The sequence below is a fragment of the Tamandua tetradactyla genome, chromosome 13 (assembly GCF_023851605.1).
Source record: "Tamandua tetradactyla isolate mTamTet1 chromosome 13, mTamTet1.pri, whole genome shotgun sequence".
Taxonomy (NCBI): Eukaryota; Metazoa; Chordata; class Mammalia; order Pilosa; family Myrmecophagidae; genus Tamandua; species Tamandua tetradactyla.
The window spans coordinates 43,167,629-43,188,758 of NC_135339.1; the positions used below are offsets into that span (position 1 = coordinate 43,167,629).

The window sequence follows — 21,130 nt, forward strand, 5'->3', positions numbered from 1 at the left end:
TCAGAACTTGTATCGTTTTGTTTGTTTGCTTGCTTGTTTGTTTGTTTTTGACTCTGTGGTTTGGGTTGGGAAATATTCGTATATCATAATATTGTATCCAAAGTATACAATCAATGTCTCAAAGTTTTGTTATACCATGATCCTTACTCTCAATTTTTGGCAGTTTTCATTGATCTGAAGAGAAAAATAAAAGGTATACACAACCACACATAAAAGAAAACCCAAAACATCCCATATCCCTTATCTGCCCACAATTATATATCCCTGCAATTGGTGTGAAACTAGTAAGGTACTGCTGTTTAGTATAGTCCATAGCCTGCAATATGGTAATTTTTCCCATATATCATTTTATTATTAACTCTATATAACTGTTATATATTTGAAATAGTTCATGCAAGATCTTATATTTGTAATGTCAATCAGTTAGATACATGACTTTAGATGACCCCGTTCAATCATATTCACCTTCAATATGCACTATTACTTATAATCCCCAAAATGAACTACCATCATCTCTATCCATTCCCAAACATTTAAGCGTGGCCTCATTAATAAATCTGTACATATCAGATACCCGTTTCTCTAGTTTCTATCTCTAGGTCCTGTATATGCTACATTTTAGGAGTCTGAGTTTACATTTTCTAGGTGGTTCATGTTAGTGAAATTATACAGTATCAATCCTTTTGTGTATGGCTTATTTCACACAGCATTTTGTCTTCAAGTTTCATCCATGTTGTCACATGCTTCAGGGCCTCATTCCTTCTTATTGCGGCATAATATTCCATCATACGTCTTTACCACATTTTGCTTAGCCACTGATCTGTTGTTGGACACAAGGATTGTTTCCATGATTTGGCAATTGTGAATAATGCCTCTGTGAACACTGGTATGTAAATGTCTGTTCATGTCACGACTTTCAGATCTTCTGGGTATATAAACCAAGTAGCAGAATTGATGGGTCACAGGGCAACTCAATATTTAGTTTTCTGAGGAATCATCAGATTGTCTTCCACACTGGCTGTACCATTTTACATTCCCACCATCAGTGAATAAGTATTCTACTTTCTCCACATCCTTTCCACCATTTGTGGTTTCCTAATTATTTAATTGCGACCATATTTACAGGTGTGAGACATTTCATTGTGGTTTTGATTTGCATTTTGCTAATTACCAATGAAGATGACCATCTATTCATGTGCTTTTTTGCCACTTGTATTTCCTCTTCAGAAAATGTCTATTCTTATCTTTTGTTCATTTTATAATTCAGTTGTTTGTCCTTTCATTGTTGAGTTGTAGGATTTCTTTATATAAACTGGATGTCAAACCCTTATCAAATGTGTAGTTTCCAAATATTTTCTCCCATTGAATTGGCTGCCTTGTTACATTTTTGACAAAGTCCTTTGAAGCACAGAAGTGTTCAATTTTGAGGAGTTCTCATTCATCTATTTTTTCTTTTATTGTTTATGCTTTGGGTATAAGGTCTAAGAAGCTACCTCGTATTACTAGTATTGAAGATGTTTCCCTATATTTTCTTCTAGGACTTCTAGGATACTGACTCTCGTATTTATGTCTTTAATCTATTTTGAGTTAATTTTTGTAAAGGCTGTGAGGTAAGGGTCCCCTTTCATTCCTTTAGATATCCAGTTGACATTTCTGTCCCAGTTCAGTGGATTTGGGAGCCTTGTCAAAAATCAATTGATTTCTGAATGTTTAAGTCTATTCCATTGATCAATATGACTATCTTTGTGCCAGTATCATGCTGTTTTGACCACTGTGACTTTATAATAAAGTCAAGTATTATTAAGTATTCCCCCTTCATTTTTGTTATTTAAGGATGTTTTTGGCTACTCAAAGCCTTCTTTTTTTCCAATTAAATTTGATAGCTAGCATTTCTAAGTCTTCAAAGTAGGTTGTTGGAATTTTGATTGGTATTGCATTAAATTCATAGATCAATTTGGGTAGAATTTTCAACTTAATGACATTAAGACTTCCTTTCCATAAACATGGAATGTCTTTCTGCCCATATAAGTCTTCTTCGATTTTGTTTAGCAGTATTTGGTAATTTTTTGTGTCCACTTCCTTTACCTCCCTGGTTAGGTTTATTCCTGGATATTTGATTCTTTTAGTAGCTATTTTATGAATTGAAATTTTCTTAATTGCTGCCTTGATTAGGTCATTACTAGTGCATAGAAACATTACTGATTTATGTGCAATAATCTTTTATCCTGCCACTTGATTGAATTTGTTTATTAGCTCAAGTAGTTTGTCATATATTTCTTGGGATTTTTCATGTAACCTGCAAATAATGAGAGTTTTGATTCTTCCTTTCTGATTTGGATGCCTTTTGTTTCTTTTTCTTGCCAAGTTGTTCTAGCTAGAACATCCAGCACAATGTTGAATAATAGTGGTGACAGTGGGTAACCTTTTCTCGTCCTGATTTTAGGGAGAAGGCTTTTGGCCTCTTGCCATTGAATATGATGCTAGTTACGGGTTTTCATACATACCTTTTATCATATTGAGGAAGTTTCCTCTGATTCCTACCTTGAAGTGTTTTTTCTCTAAAAGGATGCTGAAGTTTGTTGAATGCTTTTTCAGCAGCATTCAAGATGATCATGTGATTTCTTCCTTTTGATTTGTTAATTACATTGATTTTTTTGCGTGTTGAACCACACTTGCATGCATGGAATAAATGCCACGTGATGTGGTGTATAATTCTTTTAATGTGCCATTGGATTCTACTTGCAAATATTTTGTGGAGAATTTTGCATGGGCCTGTAGTTTTCCTTTCTTGCAGTATCTTTATCCATTTTTGGTACTTGAAAGATATTAACCTCTTAAAATGAGTTGGGTAGTTGTTCTAGTTTGCTAGCTGCCAGAATGCAATATACCAGAAATGGAATGGCTTTTCAAAAGGGGAATTTAATAAGTTGCTAGTTTACAGTTCTAAGGCTGAGAAAATGTCCCATTTAAAACAAGTCTATAGAAATGTCCAATCAAAGGCATCCAAGGAAAGATACCTTGGTTCAAGAAGGCCGATGAAGTTCAGAGTTTCTCTCTCAAGTGAGAGGGCACATGGCGAACACAGTCAGGGCTTCTCTCTCAGCTGGACGGGCACATGGCGAATACGGTGTCATCTGCTAACTTAGTCTCCTGGCTTCCTGTTTCATGAAGCTCCCCGGGAGGCATTTTCCTTCTTCATCTCCAAAGGTCGCTGGCTGATGGACTCTCTGCTTCATGATGCTGCAGCATTCTCTGCTCTCTCTGAATCTCTCATTCTCCAAAATGTTTCCTCTTTAATAGGACTTCAGAAACTAATCAAGACCCACTCAAATGGGTGGAGACATGTCATCCCCTAATCCGGTTTAACAACCATTCTTAACTAAATCACATCAACGAGGGAGATGATCTCATTACAGTTTCAAACATACAGTATTGAATAGAGATTATTCTACCTTTATGAAATGGGATTTATATTAAAACATGGCTTTCTTAGGGGGCATATATCCTTTCAAACCAGCACAGTGGTGTTCCTTTTTCTTCAGTTTTTTGGAATAGTGTGAGCAAGAATGATGTTAGTTCTTTTTTGGGATGTTTTGTAAAATTCCATCGTGAAGCCATCTGGCCCTACTCTTCTCTTTGTAGTAAGGTTTTTAGTGATTAATTGACCTTTTCACTTGTGATTGGTTCTTCTTGAGTCAGTATAGATTGGGCGTGTGTTTCTAGGAAATTGTTCATTTCATCTAAGTTATCTAGTTTATTGGAATACAGTTGTTCATAGTATCCTTTGTGCCAGTTTAAAGCTATTATGTATCCCAGAAAAGCCAGTCCTTTAATCCTATTCAGTATTTCTGGATGGGATCTTTCTGATGGTTCCTATGGAAATGTGACCCAACCAATTGTGGGTGGTAACTTTTGATTAGATAATTTTCACGGAGATGTGTCTCCACCCATCCAAGGTGGGGCTGCTTATTGGAGCTCTTTAAGAGGAAACCATTTTGGAAAAAGATTTAAAACCACCAAAACCAACAGAGTCCACACAACCAGAGAACTTTGGAGATGCAGAAGCCCCTGGGGGAGCTTTGTAAAACAAGAAGCTGGGAGGGAAAGGTAACGGACCTTGCCATGTGTCTTTCTGGCTGACAGAGGTGTTCTGGATCCATCAACCTTCTTGAGTCAAGGTCCCTGTCCCTAAATACCTTAATTTGGACATTTGATAGCTTTGTTTTAATTTGGACATTTTCACAGCCTTAGAACTGTAAATTTGCAACTTATGTAATTCCCTTTATAAAACCTGTTCCATTTCTGATATATGGCATTCCAGTAACTTTCAAACTGATACATCCTTTATGATTTTTTTTTTGTTTCTTCAGAGTCCATTTTAATGAGCCCCCTCTCATTTCTGATTTTATGTATTTGCATCCTTTCTCTTGTTTTCATTGTCAGCCTATTGGTCCATCAATTTTATTGATTTTCTTAAAGAACCAACTTTTATTGACTCTATTTTCTTTTGTTCTCCAATTCATTAATTTATGCTTTAATCTTTGTTATGTCTCCTCTTCTACTTGTTCTGGGATTAATTTGCTGTTCTCTTATTCTTCCAGGTGAGCATTTAAGTCCTCAATTTTGCTCTTTCTTCTTTTTTTAGTAAGGGAATACAGGGCAATAAATTTCCCTCTCACCATTCCCTTTGCCACATCCCATAAGTTTTGATATGTTGTTGTCTCATTTATCTTCATCTCCAGATATTTACTGATTTCTTTTGCAGTTTCTTCTTTGACCCATTGATTGTTCAAGAGTGTGTTATTTAATCTTCATATATTTGTGAAAGTTCTGGTTCTTTGTTTTTTTTTTTTTATTTCAAGCATCACTCGTGGTCAGAGAAAGTGCTTTGAATAATTTTAATCTTTTTAAAATTTATTAAGAATTGTTTTGTGTCCCAGTGTACATCTATCCTGAAGAACATTCCTTGAGCACAGAGAAGAATGTATATCTAGATGTTTTGGGGCATAAAGATCTATATATGTCTGTTAGGTCTAATCAATTTATCATATTTAGGCTCTCTGTTTCCCTATTGATCCTTTGTCTGCTTGTTCTATCTATAAAACAGAGTAGTGTATTCAAGTCTCCAACTATTATTGTAGAAACAGCTGTTGCTCCTTTCAGTTTTGCCAATATATGTCTTATATACTTTGAAGCTCCTTGACTGGATGTGTAAACATTTATGATTGTTATTTCTTCTTGATGAATTGCCCCTTTTATTATATGTAGTGTCATTCCTTGTCTCTTTGCATCTAAAGTCTATTTTGTATAATATTAGTATAGCTACTCCTGTTTTCTTCTGATTATAACTTGTATGGATTATCTTTCTACATCCTTTAATTTTCAATCTATCTGTATCCTTGCATCTAAGAAGGATCACTTGTAAACAGCATATAAATGACTCATGTTTTTTTAAAATCCAGTCTGCTAATCTGTAATTTTTAATTGGAGAGGTTAGTCTGTTAAGATGCAAAACTATTACTTGTAAGGCAGTTCCTGAATCCACCATATTATCCTTTGGATTTTATATGTCAGGTTTTTCCTCTCTCTCTTTTTATCCTTTGAGTTACCCTTGCTAATATTCTTCAGTTCTGTGCTCACTTCCAGACCTCTTTCTCCTGTCTTTTTTTTCAGCCAGTAGAACTCCCTTTAGTATTTCTAACAGAGCCAGTCTCTTGTTAACAAACTTTCCCAGAATTTGCTTATGAAAATTTTAATCTCTCCCTCTTTTGAATAACAGTTTTGCTGGGTAAAGAATTCTTGGCTGGAAACTTTTGTCTTTCAGAATCTTAAGTATACCATACCACTGCCTTCTCACATCCATGCTGCCTGTTAAGTAGTCAGAACTTAGTCTTATGTGGCTTCCCTTGTATGTGATGAATCATTTTTCTCTTGCTGCTTTCAGGACTTTCTACTTCACTTCAACATTTGACAGTCTGATTAGTATGTGTCTTGGTGTGGGTCTATTTTGATTTATTCTATTTGGAGTTCAATGAACTTCTTTGATTAACATATTCATGTCTTTTATAAGGGTTGGGAAATTTTTCCCTGTTATCTCCTCAAAAATCTTACTAGCCCTTTGCTCTTCTCTTCTCCCCTGGGGCACCAAAGATTCTTATATTTGCATGCTTCATGTTGCTCATAATTTCCCTGAGATTCAATTCAAATTTTTCCATCTATTTCACCCTTTGTTCTTTCATACTTTCAAATTCAGTTCCCCTCTCCTCTAGTTTGCCTATTCTTTCTTCTGCCTCTTCTTTATACTCTTCTAGGGTCTTCTTGATATCCTTTATATCTTAGCCAACATTGAAGTTATTTAGGAGGCTTGTATGAGTGTCTTTGATTAGTTGTTCCAAATTCTGTGTTTCCTCTGGCTTTTTAATTTGTTCATTTGCCTTGGTCATATCTTCTTGCATTTTGATATGCTTAGTGATTTTTTTTGTTGATTTCTTGACATTCAATTATCTTCATAAGGTTATTTTGAAAGTTAATTTCCCTCACTTTTCTAAAATTTTGTAGTTGCTTTGGTTTGCCTTGAAAGTTTCCTTTCACACTTGGTCTATCAGTAATTCCTTGCCAAACCAAGCTTGCAGAGGTACAAATCTAATTAAAGATCCTTGAAAGACTAAGGAGAAAGGCATTTTGCCTTTCTCTGTACAGAGCCACATCCTCTGTACAGGCTCACCTCTCTCTTACCGCAGCAGAGGGCTGGGCAGGATTCATACAAGGTGTAAATCCAGTCAAGGCCACAGGTCTCAGTGCATGCTGAAAACTGCCAACTCTGGGGCAGGGGGTGGTGGTAAGGGTGAAGGTGGGGTGGGGGTGAGTGGTGGGCACTGAGTATCTTGGTGGAGAATCCACATATATACACTATGGGATTTATGATTCCTAGGTTCCCATGTGGGCTGCGGGACTCAGTGTTTCAACCTCCCCTGACCACAGCTAGCCCAGAAGTGCCTGTCAGTGCAGTGTGGCTCACTCCCGCATCCCCACCTCTCAGCCCGTGTGCTCTGTGAGTGCTGCCAGCCTCTGTGAAGAGAGAACAGAACCCAGAGTGTCTCGTTCACCAGCCAATTATCAGATCAGCTCTACACTACGAACCCCTTCTTCCAAGAGGTAGCCCCCAGTCTCCTCAAAAACTAGGCACCCATAGAGGCCTGCATCAGGGATGTGGGGCAGGCACTATGCACTGCAGCAAGGTCTCTGTCCATAAGTAAATCAAAACTGCTGGCTTCAGGGTTCCCACAGAGCAACTCCTGGGTGAGGACTGAGAGGGACAATCTCCCAAGCTGGCTACAGAAGTGGGAGTATAGGAGCATATTGCTCCTTCAGCAACCACTGCAGCCTGTATGTAGCTCTATGACTCCATGAATTTTCATATTCTAATTATTTCATGTAAGTGAGATCACTTAGTATTTGTCCTTTTGTGTCTGTCCTATTTCATTTAACATGTGGTGCTGAATTGAAAGGATGTATGTCCCCTAGGAAAGCCCTGTTTTAAAACAAATCCCTTTTCATAAAGGCAGAATAATCCCTATTCAATACTGTATGCTGAATCTATAATTAGATCTTCCCTGGAGATGTAAACCAATCAACAGTGGTTGTTAAACTGGATTGGTGGAAATGTGTCTCCACCCATTTGGGTGGGTCTTGATTAGTTTCTGAAGTCCTATAAAAAAGGAAACATTTTGGAGAATGAGGAGATTCAGAGAGAGCAGAGCAGAATAACATAGCCATGAGAAGCAGACTCCACCAGCCACTGACCTTTGGAGATGAAGAAGGAAAATACCTCCCAGGGAGCTTCATGAAACAGGAAGCCAGGAGAAAAAGTTAGCAGAGGATGCAGTGTTCGCCATGTGCCTTTCCAGATAAGAGAGAAAATCTGACTGTTTGCCATGTGCCCTTGCACTTGAGAGAGAAATCCTGAACTTCATCGGCCTTCTCAAACCAAGGAATCTTTCCCTGGATGTCTTAGATTGGACATTTCTATAGACTTGTTTTAATTGGGACATTTTCTTGGCCTTAGAACTGTAAACTAGCAACTTATTAAATTCCCCTTTTTAGAAGCCATTCTGTTTCTGGTATATTGCATTCTGGCAGCTAGCAAACTAGAACACATGCTATCTTCTAAGTTCATTCATGTGTAGCATGAATCAGAACTTGATTCCTTTTAAGGCTGAATAATATTCCACAGTGTGTATACATCACATATGCTTATCCATTCTTCCATTGATGGACAATTGGGTTGTTTTCACCTTGGGCAGCTGTGAATAATTCTGCTGTAAACATTGGTGGGCAAATACCATTTTGAGTTCAAGCTTTCATGTCATTTGGATAATTAACTAAAAGTGGGATTGCCAGAACATAAGGAAAGCTTATACTTAACTTTCTGAGGAACCACCAAACTGTTTTCCACAGCGGCTATATCTTTTCACATTCCTACAAAGTATTTTGCTCTACATTCTAACCAATACCTGCTACTTTCCATTTATTTAATTGTAGCCCTTCTATTGAATGTGAAATGTTACTCATTGTGGTTTTAGTTTGGATTGACATGATTAACAATGTGAGTATCTTTTCATATGCTCATTGGCCATTTCTATATCTCCTTTGGAGAAATGTCTTTTCAAATATTTTGCCCACGTTTTAATTTGGTTGTTTGTCCTTTTGTTGTTGAGTTGTAAGAATTCTTTATATATCCTGGATATTAAACCCTCATCCGATATATTTGTTCCAATTTTTTTTCCCTTTCAATTGGTTGTCTCTCAATTTCTTGATATGATGCAAAAGTTTTAATTTTGTTGAAGTCAAAATTATCTACATTTTCTTTTGTTACTCAAGTTTTTGTTATAAAATCTAAGAATTCAGTGCCTAATACAAGAACCTGAAGATATCTCTCTAGGTTTTCTTCTAAGCATTTTATAACTTTAGCTCTTATATTTAGGTCTTTGATGCATTTTGAGGTATTTTTTTCTATATTGTGTGAGATAGGAGTCCCCTTTAATTCTTTAATGTTTGGATATCCAATTTTCCCAGAACCATTTGTTAAAAAAATTATTCTTTCTCCATTGAGTGGACTTGACACCCCAGTCAAAAATCAATTGGTCATAGCGTAAGGGCTTATTTCTGAGCCCTCAGGTCTCTTTTATTGGTCAATATATCTGTCCTTGTGCAAGTATCACACTCTTTTGAACACTGAGGCCTAGTAATAAGTTTCAACATCAGGATGTGTGACTCCACCAACTTTGTTTTTGTGTTTTTTTTTCCAAAATATTTTTGGCTATTCAGGGCTTCTTACGCTTCCATATAAATTTGATAACTGCTTTTTTCCATTTCTGCAGAGAAGGCTGTTGGAATTTTTATTGGGATTGCATTCCATCTCTAAATTGCTTTGGACATAATTGACATTTTAGCAATATTTAGTCTTCCAATCCATGAACACAGAATGCCCTTCCCTTTATTTAGGTGTTCTTTAATTTACTTCAGCAATGTTTTGGTAGTTTTCTATGTATACGTCATTTACATTCTTGTTTGAACTTATTCCTATATGCATGATTCTTTTAATTGCTATCACAAATGGAATGTCTTCTTGAGTTTCTTTTCAAATTGTTCTTTTCTTGGGTTTAGAAATACCACCGATTTTTGTGTGTTTCTGAAGTAAGTATTGCTAATGACTTCCTGTGAACAAAGGAGAGTTGTGAGCCATTAAATTCATTTTTTTTTTTTAAGATTGAATAAATGCATTTGCTTCCCATCAGGTCATAGATCCACACCTCCAGTACTTTAGCCTCTGATTTTTCATTCTAGAGGGCATACAACTTTTTTTCTGTGACTTTACACACATTGATTTATTCTATTGTTATATTTAAATAGCAAGAGTGATATTTCTTAACTGTCTTCATTGCATGTTAGTGAATAAACTAGTGATTGATTCCTAGGTGATGTATTGAAATATGAATAAAACTTTAGTAAGTGCACCAAGTCCATTCAGCACTTGATTGTGCTGATTTGAAAGTATTATGTACTCCAGAAAAGCCATGTTCTTTTAATCCAGTCTTGGGGGGGCAAGCCTATTGTTGGGTGTGACCTTTTGATTAGGTTGTTTCCATGGAGATATGACCTCACCCATTCATGGTGGGTCTTAATTCTTATATTGGAGTCCTGCATGAAGAGAATAAATCACAGAAAATGTACAGAGACATCAGAGCCAGTATAGAGAGTAGAGAGATGAAACCAAGTGAAGGACACAGAGGGAGAGAGATGCTTGGAGACAGAAAATGCCCTGGAAGATGCTAAACTAAGAAATGAAATCCATAGTTTGCCCTGAAGAAGCTAAGAGAGGACCCACAGACACTCAGGAAAGAAGGACCCACAAGAGCTGAGAGAGCCACATGGAAACCAACCCAGGAGAGAGGGGCCAGCAGACATGATCATGTGCCTTCTCATGTAACAGAGAAACCCCTGATGTGATGTACCTTTCTTGAGCAAAGTATCATCTTATTGAAGCCTTAATTTGGATATTTTCATGGCTTTAGACATGTAAGAAGCAAATCAATTTCTGGTATGTTGCATTCCAGTAGCATTAGCAAACTGAAACAATCATTAACTGATGCCTATTGAACATCATGGAATAGGTATAGCTTATATATGTAAAAAATGCCAAACTAAAATCTCTCCATAAAATACTATTTACATATTAAGGTGTCAATATTGTATCATTGTCATACCTACTTTCCCTTATTGTCCAAAATAAATATGATGATTATGATAGTATTGTTGTTATTTTAGCAACTAAAAACTTGTTATTGCTCATAGTTTAATAAATTTTTAGAAACCTGAACTCACTTGGATTAGTATGCACAAATTAGAAAAACCTTGAGGAAGATACAGATTTGAATATATATTTCAAGTCAAAGAAGGAATGAAAACTTGTCCTTGGCCTTAAATTTCTTCTTTATATATTTCAGATTTCAAAATTACTAAAGAAAGACTACAGGGTTTTTTGTTTGTTTGTTTTTTGCTTCTCCCCTGTTTTGTTGTTTTTTATTAATCTGATGTAATATAGCTTATATCTGAATCCTTTCCACATTCTGGGCTCTCAAATGTGAAATAACCCCACATTATAGTACCTGAGATGCTTTTTCTTCATGCTTTCCTAATTCCCATTCATGTGACTCATATTTTGGGCCACCTCTACCAATTCATAAATCTGTTTCTTCTTTTTCCTTTGGGAATTATTTGGGTTACTTTTTGTCTTTTGCTAGAAACTCCTTATCCTATCTAATAAGATAGAGTACTGTGAAGTTGTTGTATTCTTCTTATTATTATTCTCCTTTCATCATAAAAGCAGTTTGATTTTGTGGCACACATAGTTAGGTGGTAGTTCTCCCTCTATATGGGGCATGCTTACTGAATATTAAGACCCTTGATATTTTCATGATTTCTAGAAAGTTATTCATTTTTAAATATACAGAGCTTCTGGGTCTTTTCCCATAAGAATAATGAGCAATGAATATGGAAATCACAAAAATAAATTTCCTGAAAGCTAGATTGAATTCATAGATTGATATGTTATCTACAGTAATGGACTGGATAGGGTCTGTATTGTTAAAGGTATAGGCTAAGGTGTTTACACCCAAAACTCTCAAAACATAGTGGCTTAAATAAAATAGAAGTCTATTTTTTTCTCAAGTAACAATACAAAAATGTACAGTCCAGAGTTTGATGGGAAATTTTATACTCCTCAATGCTTGGTGTCATAGGCTGCTCTAGGATTTAATGTATCACACTCAGTGGGAAGGAAGACAGAACAAGTGTCTTGGTGGAGATGAACCCGACTTGTCAAAACATGGGAAGAATGTAAATAGGTGAAACATAAAGTACGTGGGTATATTTTAATTGCCTGCTGCTGCACCGTGAATGACTCACAATCATAGTAGCTTAAAATGATAATAATTAATTATATCTCATGTTTCTATGAGTTGATTGGGAGCGATGGGGAAGTGATTTTGCTCCATGTCATGTGTGGTGGCATTCAGCTGGGAGCTAGCCAGGGACGGACAACCAAGACAGCTCCTCACCTTCAGGTTCTCTCTCCACGTAGAATTAATCTCTCGGTAGCATTTAAAGCATGCTGGCTGGCCTCCAAGAAGGCGGGAGTGAAAGCTGCCAGTCATCTTTTTGGTGTGTGTGTGGGAGTGGGATGCATGGTCTGGGAATCGTACCTGGGTCTCCTGCATGAAAGGTGAGCATTCTAACCACAGAAGAACTCCTCTGCCAGTCAACTTAAGGCCTGGGCTTAGACCTGGAATAGGATAACTTCTGCCACCATCTAAGCAAGCATAAGACTAGTCTAGATTCAAGGGCTGAGGAAATTGACTCTGCTTTTTGATGGGATACAAATAATTTGTGGCTGTGTCTGATCTGCTTCTAGTAACTCAAGGAGGTCAGAAGATTCGTGCAATAGAGCTTTGAATTATAAGATTTAAATATAAGTTTAGGCAAGATTGAGTGTGCATGTTCACTTTATGATAGTTACATACATTTTGACTACTCAAACCATAGTTAAAAGAAAATGTTTGAGTATACATCCTAATATTTAAAATTATACCTGTGTTAATATCATTAGCTCAAATGTCAAAGTCTAATATCTGCTTAGAGAACTGATCATCATTGATCATAGCAGATATAAATCCACAATTTTATATAGATTTCTCAATCATTTCAAAATTGGCAGATCAGTTTCACATTAGATCTGCATGGATCTTTGTGAGTTTGGTCTCATAGGCTGGCAGACGAAGCCCTCTCACCAGGGAGCGTGGAAAGTGATTACTCAATCTCCCCTTTAGTGTTCAGTTGTGCCCACATGATTAGTGCTAATTTTAATCTTGGTTCTTTGTAAACTGTTTTTTCAGTTATTTACTCATTTTGTCAGTATTAGGTCAGTGAAACATGAATGCAATGAAAACAGATCACTTTCACCAGCCATTTATAAAATGAACATTTCAATGTGCTGAAAGCAAATAGACAAGGAGGGCGCTGCCATCACCCCTTCACTGTGCTGCCACACTTCCCTTAAGACATTCTGAAAGCAGCAACAGTGTCACTCAATATTAAATGTCAATTAAGCTCATTTGTCTTATTTTTTAATGAAAATAAATATAAATATAAATTTGAATAAGGGTGGTGAGTGTACAAATCTGTACAATTGTCCAAATTCATTGAAGCGTAAGATCTATGATTTTATTGCATGTAGATTTTTCCACTCAGTTGAAAATAAAGATTTGATTTTTTTTTCCTAAACCATAACTTTAGTGGTATATACAGTAAACAGTAGGTAATGGTTTTGTCTAGGTACTTGGAAGATGAAAGTGGCATTTTAGAAATGTTTCCTTTGGTGATTATGTGCAAATGGAATTTCAGAAGATGATAAGGATTATCTCAGTGGAATAAGTATAAAAGACAAGGCTCTGAATCAGGAAAGAGAATGGGACTGAAAGAAGAAACACATAGATGAGGCAGAATCACAAGGATTATATACAGGAGAATTGAAAAGCAAGATGAATTTTGGGATTATAACCTGCATAATCAGAAAAAATGGTTGTATTATTAGCAATAATGCAGTTGCTGGTTTTGTACTTATGTTTATATAACATATACAAAAATATTGTATACCTCAAAGTGATGGTTCTCAAAATTTGAGGGCATGATAATCAATCCCCTGAGATTATTCAATGTGCATATTCCTGACCTCACTTTCGATAGTTTCTAATTCAGAAGATCTGGGATAGGATCTTGATCTCTCTGATAGAATAAACCTAGACTGCATCTCAGAATCATAGCCCTAAAAATGCATGAGAGGGAACTCAAACAAATATTGGTAGACTTTTCACAATTTGCAAAAGTGGCTAATTCTCCTTGAGTGAAAGTAGAAGAGGATTTGCAATTTTCTTTTTTGGGTGCGGTGTAATTGCAGCTTTATTTTGGATATATGAATAGAGTATGTTAGTCATCAGGAATGCCTTTAAAAGAAGCATTGCAAAGGGAATGGATGTAGAGCTGTAGTGATTTAAAAAAACATGGGAGTGGTAGCAAAGGGAGTTTACCATTTGCAATTAGAATTATCAAAGAATTCACAAAGAAAATGCATAGCTGAAGAGAAGAACAGTTGCTAAATTTGAAGCTGATGCAAAAGAAAACCAAGATGTTAGAGATAGTGTCTATCAAATAGATTTGAAACTAGGGATAATTTGATACAAAAGGCAATGTTAAATTAAGGCATAGAGGAAAATGTGGTTAAAATTATGGATGAAGAAATAGTTATAAAAGAAGGTACCAGGTAAACAGAATACAAGGGTCTAGAATTTCAATACAATTAACTCTGAAACTAAATAAAGACAAGGACTAGATGGATAAAACCTAGGGACTTGGCGATGTTTTGTTAGAAGCAGAGTGTTTAGATGTATTAAGTGTAGCTAAGCTAAATGAAACGTATTTCACGTTTGCGAAATGGGATGCATTGAGTGAATCTGTAGGGCCCTAGAACTTGTACATACTTTTCTGTCCTTGCACATTTGTGTACTTCCAGTAATACTTGACTTCTGCAAGGCAGGCATCATTCAGGGGCTACTAAAGGGTTTGCACTAAAAATTCAGTTGTAAATACATTATATGTTGTAATTGCTTTTGTTCTGTCAAAGGAAATTATGGTTGTACTCATTAATACCATTTGTCTGAGACTTATCATAAATTACTACATGTCCACAATGGAGAATAGTCATACATTTCCATAAAGTTCCAAGGCAACAAGTAGACATTATTTCTACTATATTTCTGGCTGTGTCAGACTCACAGTTAAATATTTTATATGTGAAAATTTACATGCTTGGTGTGGAAGGAAGTAACGATAATAATGCCTTTGTTTAGAATATATTGGATGTACATTTTCCAATATCTGAAGACTTTAAAAACTGTTTTCTTGGATGGAACTCTGATAGTTGCAAATAACACAAGTGAACTTGAGTTTGCCTCAGCAAGAAAGAAATTTATTGAACATATTTAAGCTTCTCCCAGAATCTATGGAAATGAAAAAACCTGGCACTTTAAAATACAGAGACAAGAATTTCAGATATAGGAATAAAAGACCATTTCCTCTAGAAGACTAATGTTAAATTCATTCAGCTGCCAAGATTAGATTTTAAGTCAGACTTCTACCCCTCATCTAATCACCCATAATGGATACATACAGTTCTTAGAAAAGTCTGAGAAGGTATAAATACTTTTTAAAATAATATGAAATGCCAAGGTAATTAACAAGAGAAAATTTTATGTTTTCAACCAATGACACTAGAGTCATTGTATAGCTATATGCAAGCAAGTAAACCTCAATCCACACATCACACCATAGAAAATTAACTTGAAAGAGTTCCTATACCTAAATGTAAAAGCTAAACTTGTAAAACTTCTGAAAGAAAACATGGATAAAAAATATGACCTTAACTTACAACAATACCTTAAATTGAGCAAAAATGCACATGCATGAAAGAAAAAATAGTTTTCATCAAAATTAAAAACATTTGCTCTTCAAAAGACACAATTAATGGATTGAAATGTCAAGCAAGAGAACAGATGATATATTTGCAAAATATATATCTAACAAAGCTTTTATTTGGAATATATGAAAACACAAGCATAAAACAAATAACTCAGTTACAAAATGGGCAAGAGATTTAAACAAACCCTTCATCATGGAAGATAGATAGATGGCAAATAAGAATGGGAAAAGTTGCTCAAGATCATTCGCTTGTAGGGAAATACTCACTACAACATTTGAATTGAAAGACAACTTAACCAACAGTTGGTGAAGGATGTGAAGTAACGAATGCTCTCGCACAGTGTAGATGGGAAAGTAAAATGGTATACACTGAAACATAATTTGGCAATTTCTTGGAAGTGTTATTGATACTTGGATGAATCTCAAAGGGCTTAGGCTGTGTTGAAAGATGCCATCATTAAATAACATGTTAAATGATTTCATTTTTATAACATCCTCAAAAAGACCAAAGTATAGTGATGTCCTAGGGATTAAAGCAGGGAAAGGAAAAATACAAACAAATTCTCTGGGATTATGGATCTGTTCTGTATCCTGATTATGTGATCATTATACAAATTTATACATACATGAAAATTCCTAGAACTGTATCTCAGAAAATGAATGAAACATGGAACACATACCTATAAATATGATCCAGTCATCGAATCCTAAATATTAACTGAAGAGTAATGAAAGCACATGCCCACACAAGACTTGTACAGGAATGTTCATAGTAGCTTTATTAGTAACTGGACAACATCCAAGTGCCCATCTAAAGGTGAATAGGTAAATTATGGTACATATATATGTGTATTATACACATATATGTATATATGTATATATTATTCCATTGTGTGTGTATATATATATATACACACATATATACACACACAATGGAATAATACTCAACAATAAAGATAAACTAACTCTATATATGTACAGAAAGGAAATATATGAATCCCTGAATCATTCTGCTAAGTTTAAAAAGCCAAACAAAAAAGTACATAATGTGTAAATGATTCATTTATATAAGTTAATCTGTACTGACAAAATGATCAGTGTTGGGGATGGGAGTATGGCTGGGAGAAGAGAGATAACAAAGAGTCAGAGGAAACTGTTGGCCTGAGGGATAGGTTCATTATCTTCATTGTGGTGATGGTTTCTTGGGTTGTATATCAACAAATCAAATTATACATTTTAAATATGTGCAATTTGTTATATGACAATTATATCTCAAACTTAAAATTTAAAAAGGAATTGTATAGCTGTATAGATTGCATCCCAATTATTTCAACATTAAACTTTTCCCAATGGCGGGCCATGGTGGCTCAGTGGCAGAGCTCTCGCCTGCCATGAGGGAGACCCGGGTTCGTTTCCCGGTGCCTGCCCATGCAAGAAAAAATCAGACAAAACAAAATAAAAAAATGTTTCCCAAACTTAGTAGGACACATTATAAAAGAGTTTACCAGTGTGATTAGGCCCGGATATGAGTAATAAGCTACAAATCAACAATGTCTTGAATAAGATAAAAATTCACTTCTCCCTCAAATAATAGGGAGATCAAGAGATGACATTAGGGTGCCGCTCAGGAAAGTCTTCAGGATGATTCCACATTATGAGTCATCCGTGAACAAAGATGATTCCAGTTTATTGCATTGCAAACTCAAGCTATCACATATGAGGATCAGGCAGAAGGTAAAACGGAGTCCAAGAAGAAAGTGGCAAATGATACAATATACAACACTGACTTATAAGAAAAGTTCCTGGGAGCTGTGCCTCAAGACTTCAACCTACATCTCGTTTGAAGGAAAGAGAGTCACATGACCAAGCCTAGCCTTAATAGAGACTAAGTCAGTAGTCTTGGCACAAAGCAAAGCATTTGGGGTTCTATTCCTGAGAATCAGCCAGAAGTCTCTGCCCAAGATTCTAATGTTACGGTGTTCAGTGGCTGTATTTTCAAAGGAAGCTATAATGCAGTATGTGGAGAACTTATTCTCTTTGGGTATTACAAGAATGTTTTCCAGGGTGGGCCACGGTGGCTCAGCAGGCAAGGACGCTTGCCTGCCATGCCAGAGGACCTGAGTTCGATTCCCAGTGCCTGCCTGTGTTAAAAAAAAAAAAAAATGTTTCCCATATGTTTGTGAGAAAATACTTCTTTCCCTACTTTTTTCTGTGTGTAATAGAAGTTGTTTCATTACCAAAGATATATATGTAGCAATTCTTTTAGGAATTTATAAGTCTTGTGTCTAGCCCATGAGATTATGTATTTAAGGAATTTCAAATAACATGAATCATATATTAGTTTTAAAATATTATGTCCACTTACCATCCTATATAAAAAGATCTTTAATCCTATATATTTTCAAAGCCCAAGTGAAGTCTCACTTTTTCCGCAAAGTAGCTCTCATTTATCCATTTTCTGAATTTTTGCTTAATACTTTTACAGCTTTAGCTCATCAAAACAATCATATTGTATAATTCATTTAGGGTAAGGATTCTGCATTATATTATTTTGCATTTGTTTACATATCCTAACCAAAACTGCACAATGAGGATTAATTTATTTAAGAATTTAAAGGGCAAGAATGTGTAAGATGTTATAAGGTTATTTCTTTAATAGACACGGAGGTGTCAAATGTATTCAAATCTCATTTTAGGAAAGAATTTATATTAATACAGCTCCCTTTACTACCCCATATATGTGGGGGTTTGGAATAATTAGAATACTAACTTGCAAATGAGAAATGGGTATGTAATAGAGACAACAACTGTTACTTATTCATTTTATCTGGAGTTAATAGCTGCTCAAGAGATGCTTTAAATGTCAGGGTTTTATTTCTCACAGTCATTCCATCTACATCACTGTACTCTCTCTTTCTTCTCTCCTGTTTTTGTCAAACTCATTCTTAACTCTTTCTTCCCCCAGAACCTATAGCTTGTATTTATTGTGGTCTTTCTTATTATCACATCACCAAAGACATTCTGGAAAATGAATGAAATACCAAATAATTTTATCGGGAAGAGATTTGTTTATACGAATATGGCCAAAAGCTGGCACAGTTTATGTGAGCTAGTTAATTTCTTTATCCCAGCATAATTTCTCTAACCCTAACCAACCTGTGCTCTTATAAGAAGTGCTAATTTGCCAAATATAAGAAAATAAAATGTAAGTAAATATTTAAAAAGAGAAAGTATAATATTCAACATTGTAATCTTTTCACTGAGGGATTAATTTAGGTTACTGCTTCATGGTAGAATTGTAGAATTTTCTTAGTATATATAATCATAATGGTTTGATGACCATTAATTCTGTTAACTATAATAAAGCTGTCATTCTTAAATTCACTAGACTTTTATAATGTTGATGGTGGGAGATAATAGCCATCTATTAGCTGTTTTATGTCTAAATTCAGGCAATCAAATAACTTTCAATGGAGCAACTTCTGTTGACTGTAAACATTTGCATATAATGAAAACACAAAATTCATATTCTTATTCATCAGAAAAGCATTGTACTTTTATAGAATAAAGTAAGATAAAGTGAAATTGTCTTTACTCTTTGTCCCAGGAGATTTATTCTTAATTTGTCAGTTATGCTTTTGCCCTGTTATTTCATAATTCCATTTTGTCCATTATTCTATAATAATGTCTCAAAATCAGCCTTCTGCAAAGATAAGGTTGACAAAGCCCAAATATCTAATTTTGGGAGCACAGGATGTATGACATAATAAGAAAGAGTTTGCATTCTGTAATTGGGTTTAAATCCTGGCTCAGTCACCTACCAGTTGTGATAATTTAGAATATTTATTTAACTTCTCTGAGTATTAATTTCTTCATAGAGCAAACAAAAATCTTTCCCACAGGACTGACATTTATATGAGGTAAGACATGTATAAATAAGAAGATTATGATGTTTTCCCCATGGTAACCACAGAATACATGTTAACTTCGAGAATAAATGTTACTCTGGGACCTGAAAAGCTTTTCCCAAACCAGCTTCCATCAGGCTCACTGCTGTTGTTTATCCTTCCATGTACACTGCTCCTTTCTACTATGATGAGTTCTACGGCAAGACCCAGGCAAAGCTAACCATAGATTGTATTGCAATTGAGACATTTTTATTAAAAAAGCAAACATAGAGAAAATAAATGAAAGTAGTATAATAAGCCTTCTTTATCATCACTTAATTTCTAGAACTATTAATACTTAGCCCAACTTGTTTCATCGAGATTCCTTTGCAATTCTTCCCTCATATTATTTTAAAGCAAATCCCAGATAACATCATTTTTATAAATGAATATTTATTATGAACGTCATTAAGGTACCTCCTATTAAAACATCACACAACGTCATACCCAAGCTAAATTATACCTTACAAGAACTTTAAAGTTATCAAATATTCAGTCAGAGGGGAGCTAAGAATTCATATAAGGTTCATATATTGTAGTTGATTGGCATCCTTTTAAGTCTCTTTTAATCTGTATAGATTCCATTTCATTTTAATGATTTCCATTTTTTTAATGTTTCCCTAATGATTCATTTTTTGAAAAAGTCAACTTTTTGTTTGGGGAGTTTCCCTTGGTATCATTTTACATGTTGTTCTGTCCCTTATTTCCTATAAATCTAGATGCTTAACCAGATTCAGGTTTTTTTCTTTTCAAACCTTTTCATAGGTGATATTGAGTTAAGTCTTCCAATGAGAGGCAAGAAATATGCCTCATTCTCCTTTTTGTGATTTTAGCAAGTATTGATGCTCAGTGTCAAGATCTATTATTGTATAAGAGGTTGCAAAGATAGCATTCTAATTCATTCATGTATTCTTCCGTTATAGCCTGAATAATTTTATGAAGAGAAACTTTCTTTGTCTATTATTTGTTTACCCAGTATTACATGTCCCATGAAAAAGTATAAAGTATGTGGCACTGCTTTGAATTTTTTTTTTTTAATTTTTAATTAATTTATTTTTTTACATGGGCGGGCACCAGGAATCGAACCCTGGTCCTCTGGCATGGCAGGCAAGCATTCTTGCCTGCTGAGCCACCGTGGCCCAACTTTGAAATTTTGAAGATGTTTCTCTATTATACTCCAAAGATGATCAAGCAGGCCTTATTTTGTTAAAGACCTCACTATGAGCTATGAAGTAAAAGACACTGGACTTGTTTCAATTCATTACAGATATTATTATCCTTATCGATGTTCAACTTGCCCTATCTTTGACCAAGGAAACTTCTTCCTGTTGGCTTATGAGAACTTTTGGTACAGGCTTAGTAGTCTTGTGTAGCTTTCTTGCTCTCTGATGTGATGAGACGTTTCTTAGTTATTTTCTTCATTTTCTGTCCTGAGCCTGGAATTAATTACTTTAGAAACCTTGATTATTCTTAGTTGTGAATGATAGCTCAAAACTACATCTGAACTCTAATACTATTCATTAATACTGGTTAATAGTTTTTAGTGTTTTTTTTTTCTAGTGTTTAGCGCTAGGAAGTATATTTTTATTTCT

At 35.2% G+C, this 21,130-nt stretch overlaps 1 protein-coding gene across 1 annotated transcript in view; it reads left to right on the plus strand.

The window, feature by feature from the left end:
* PCDH15 (protocadherin related 15) overlaps nucleotides 1–21,130 on the plus strand; it is a 1,748,268-nt gene that overhangs the window by 1,326,458 nt on the left and 400,680 nt on the right. The window lies entirely within an intron of this gene.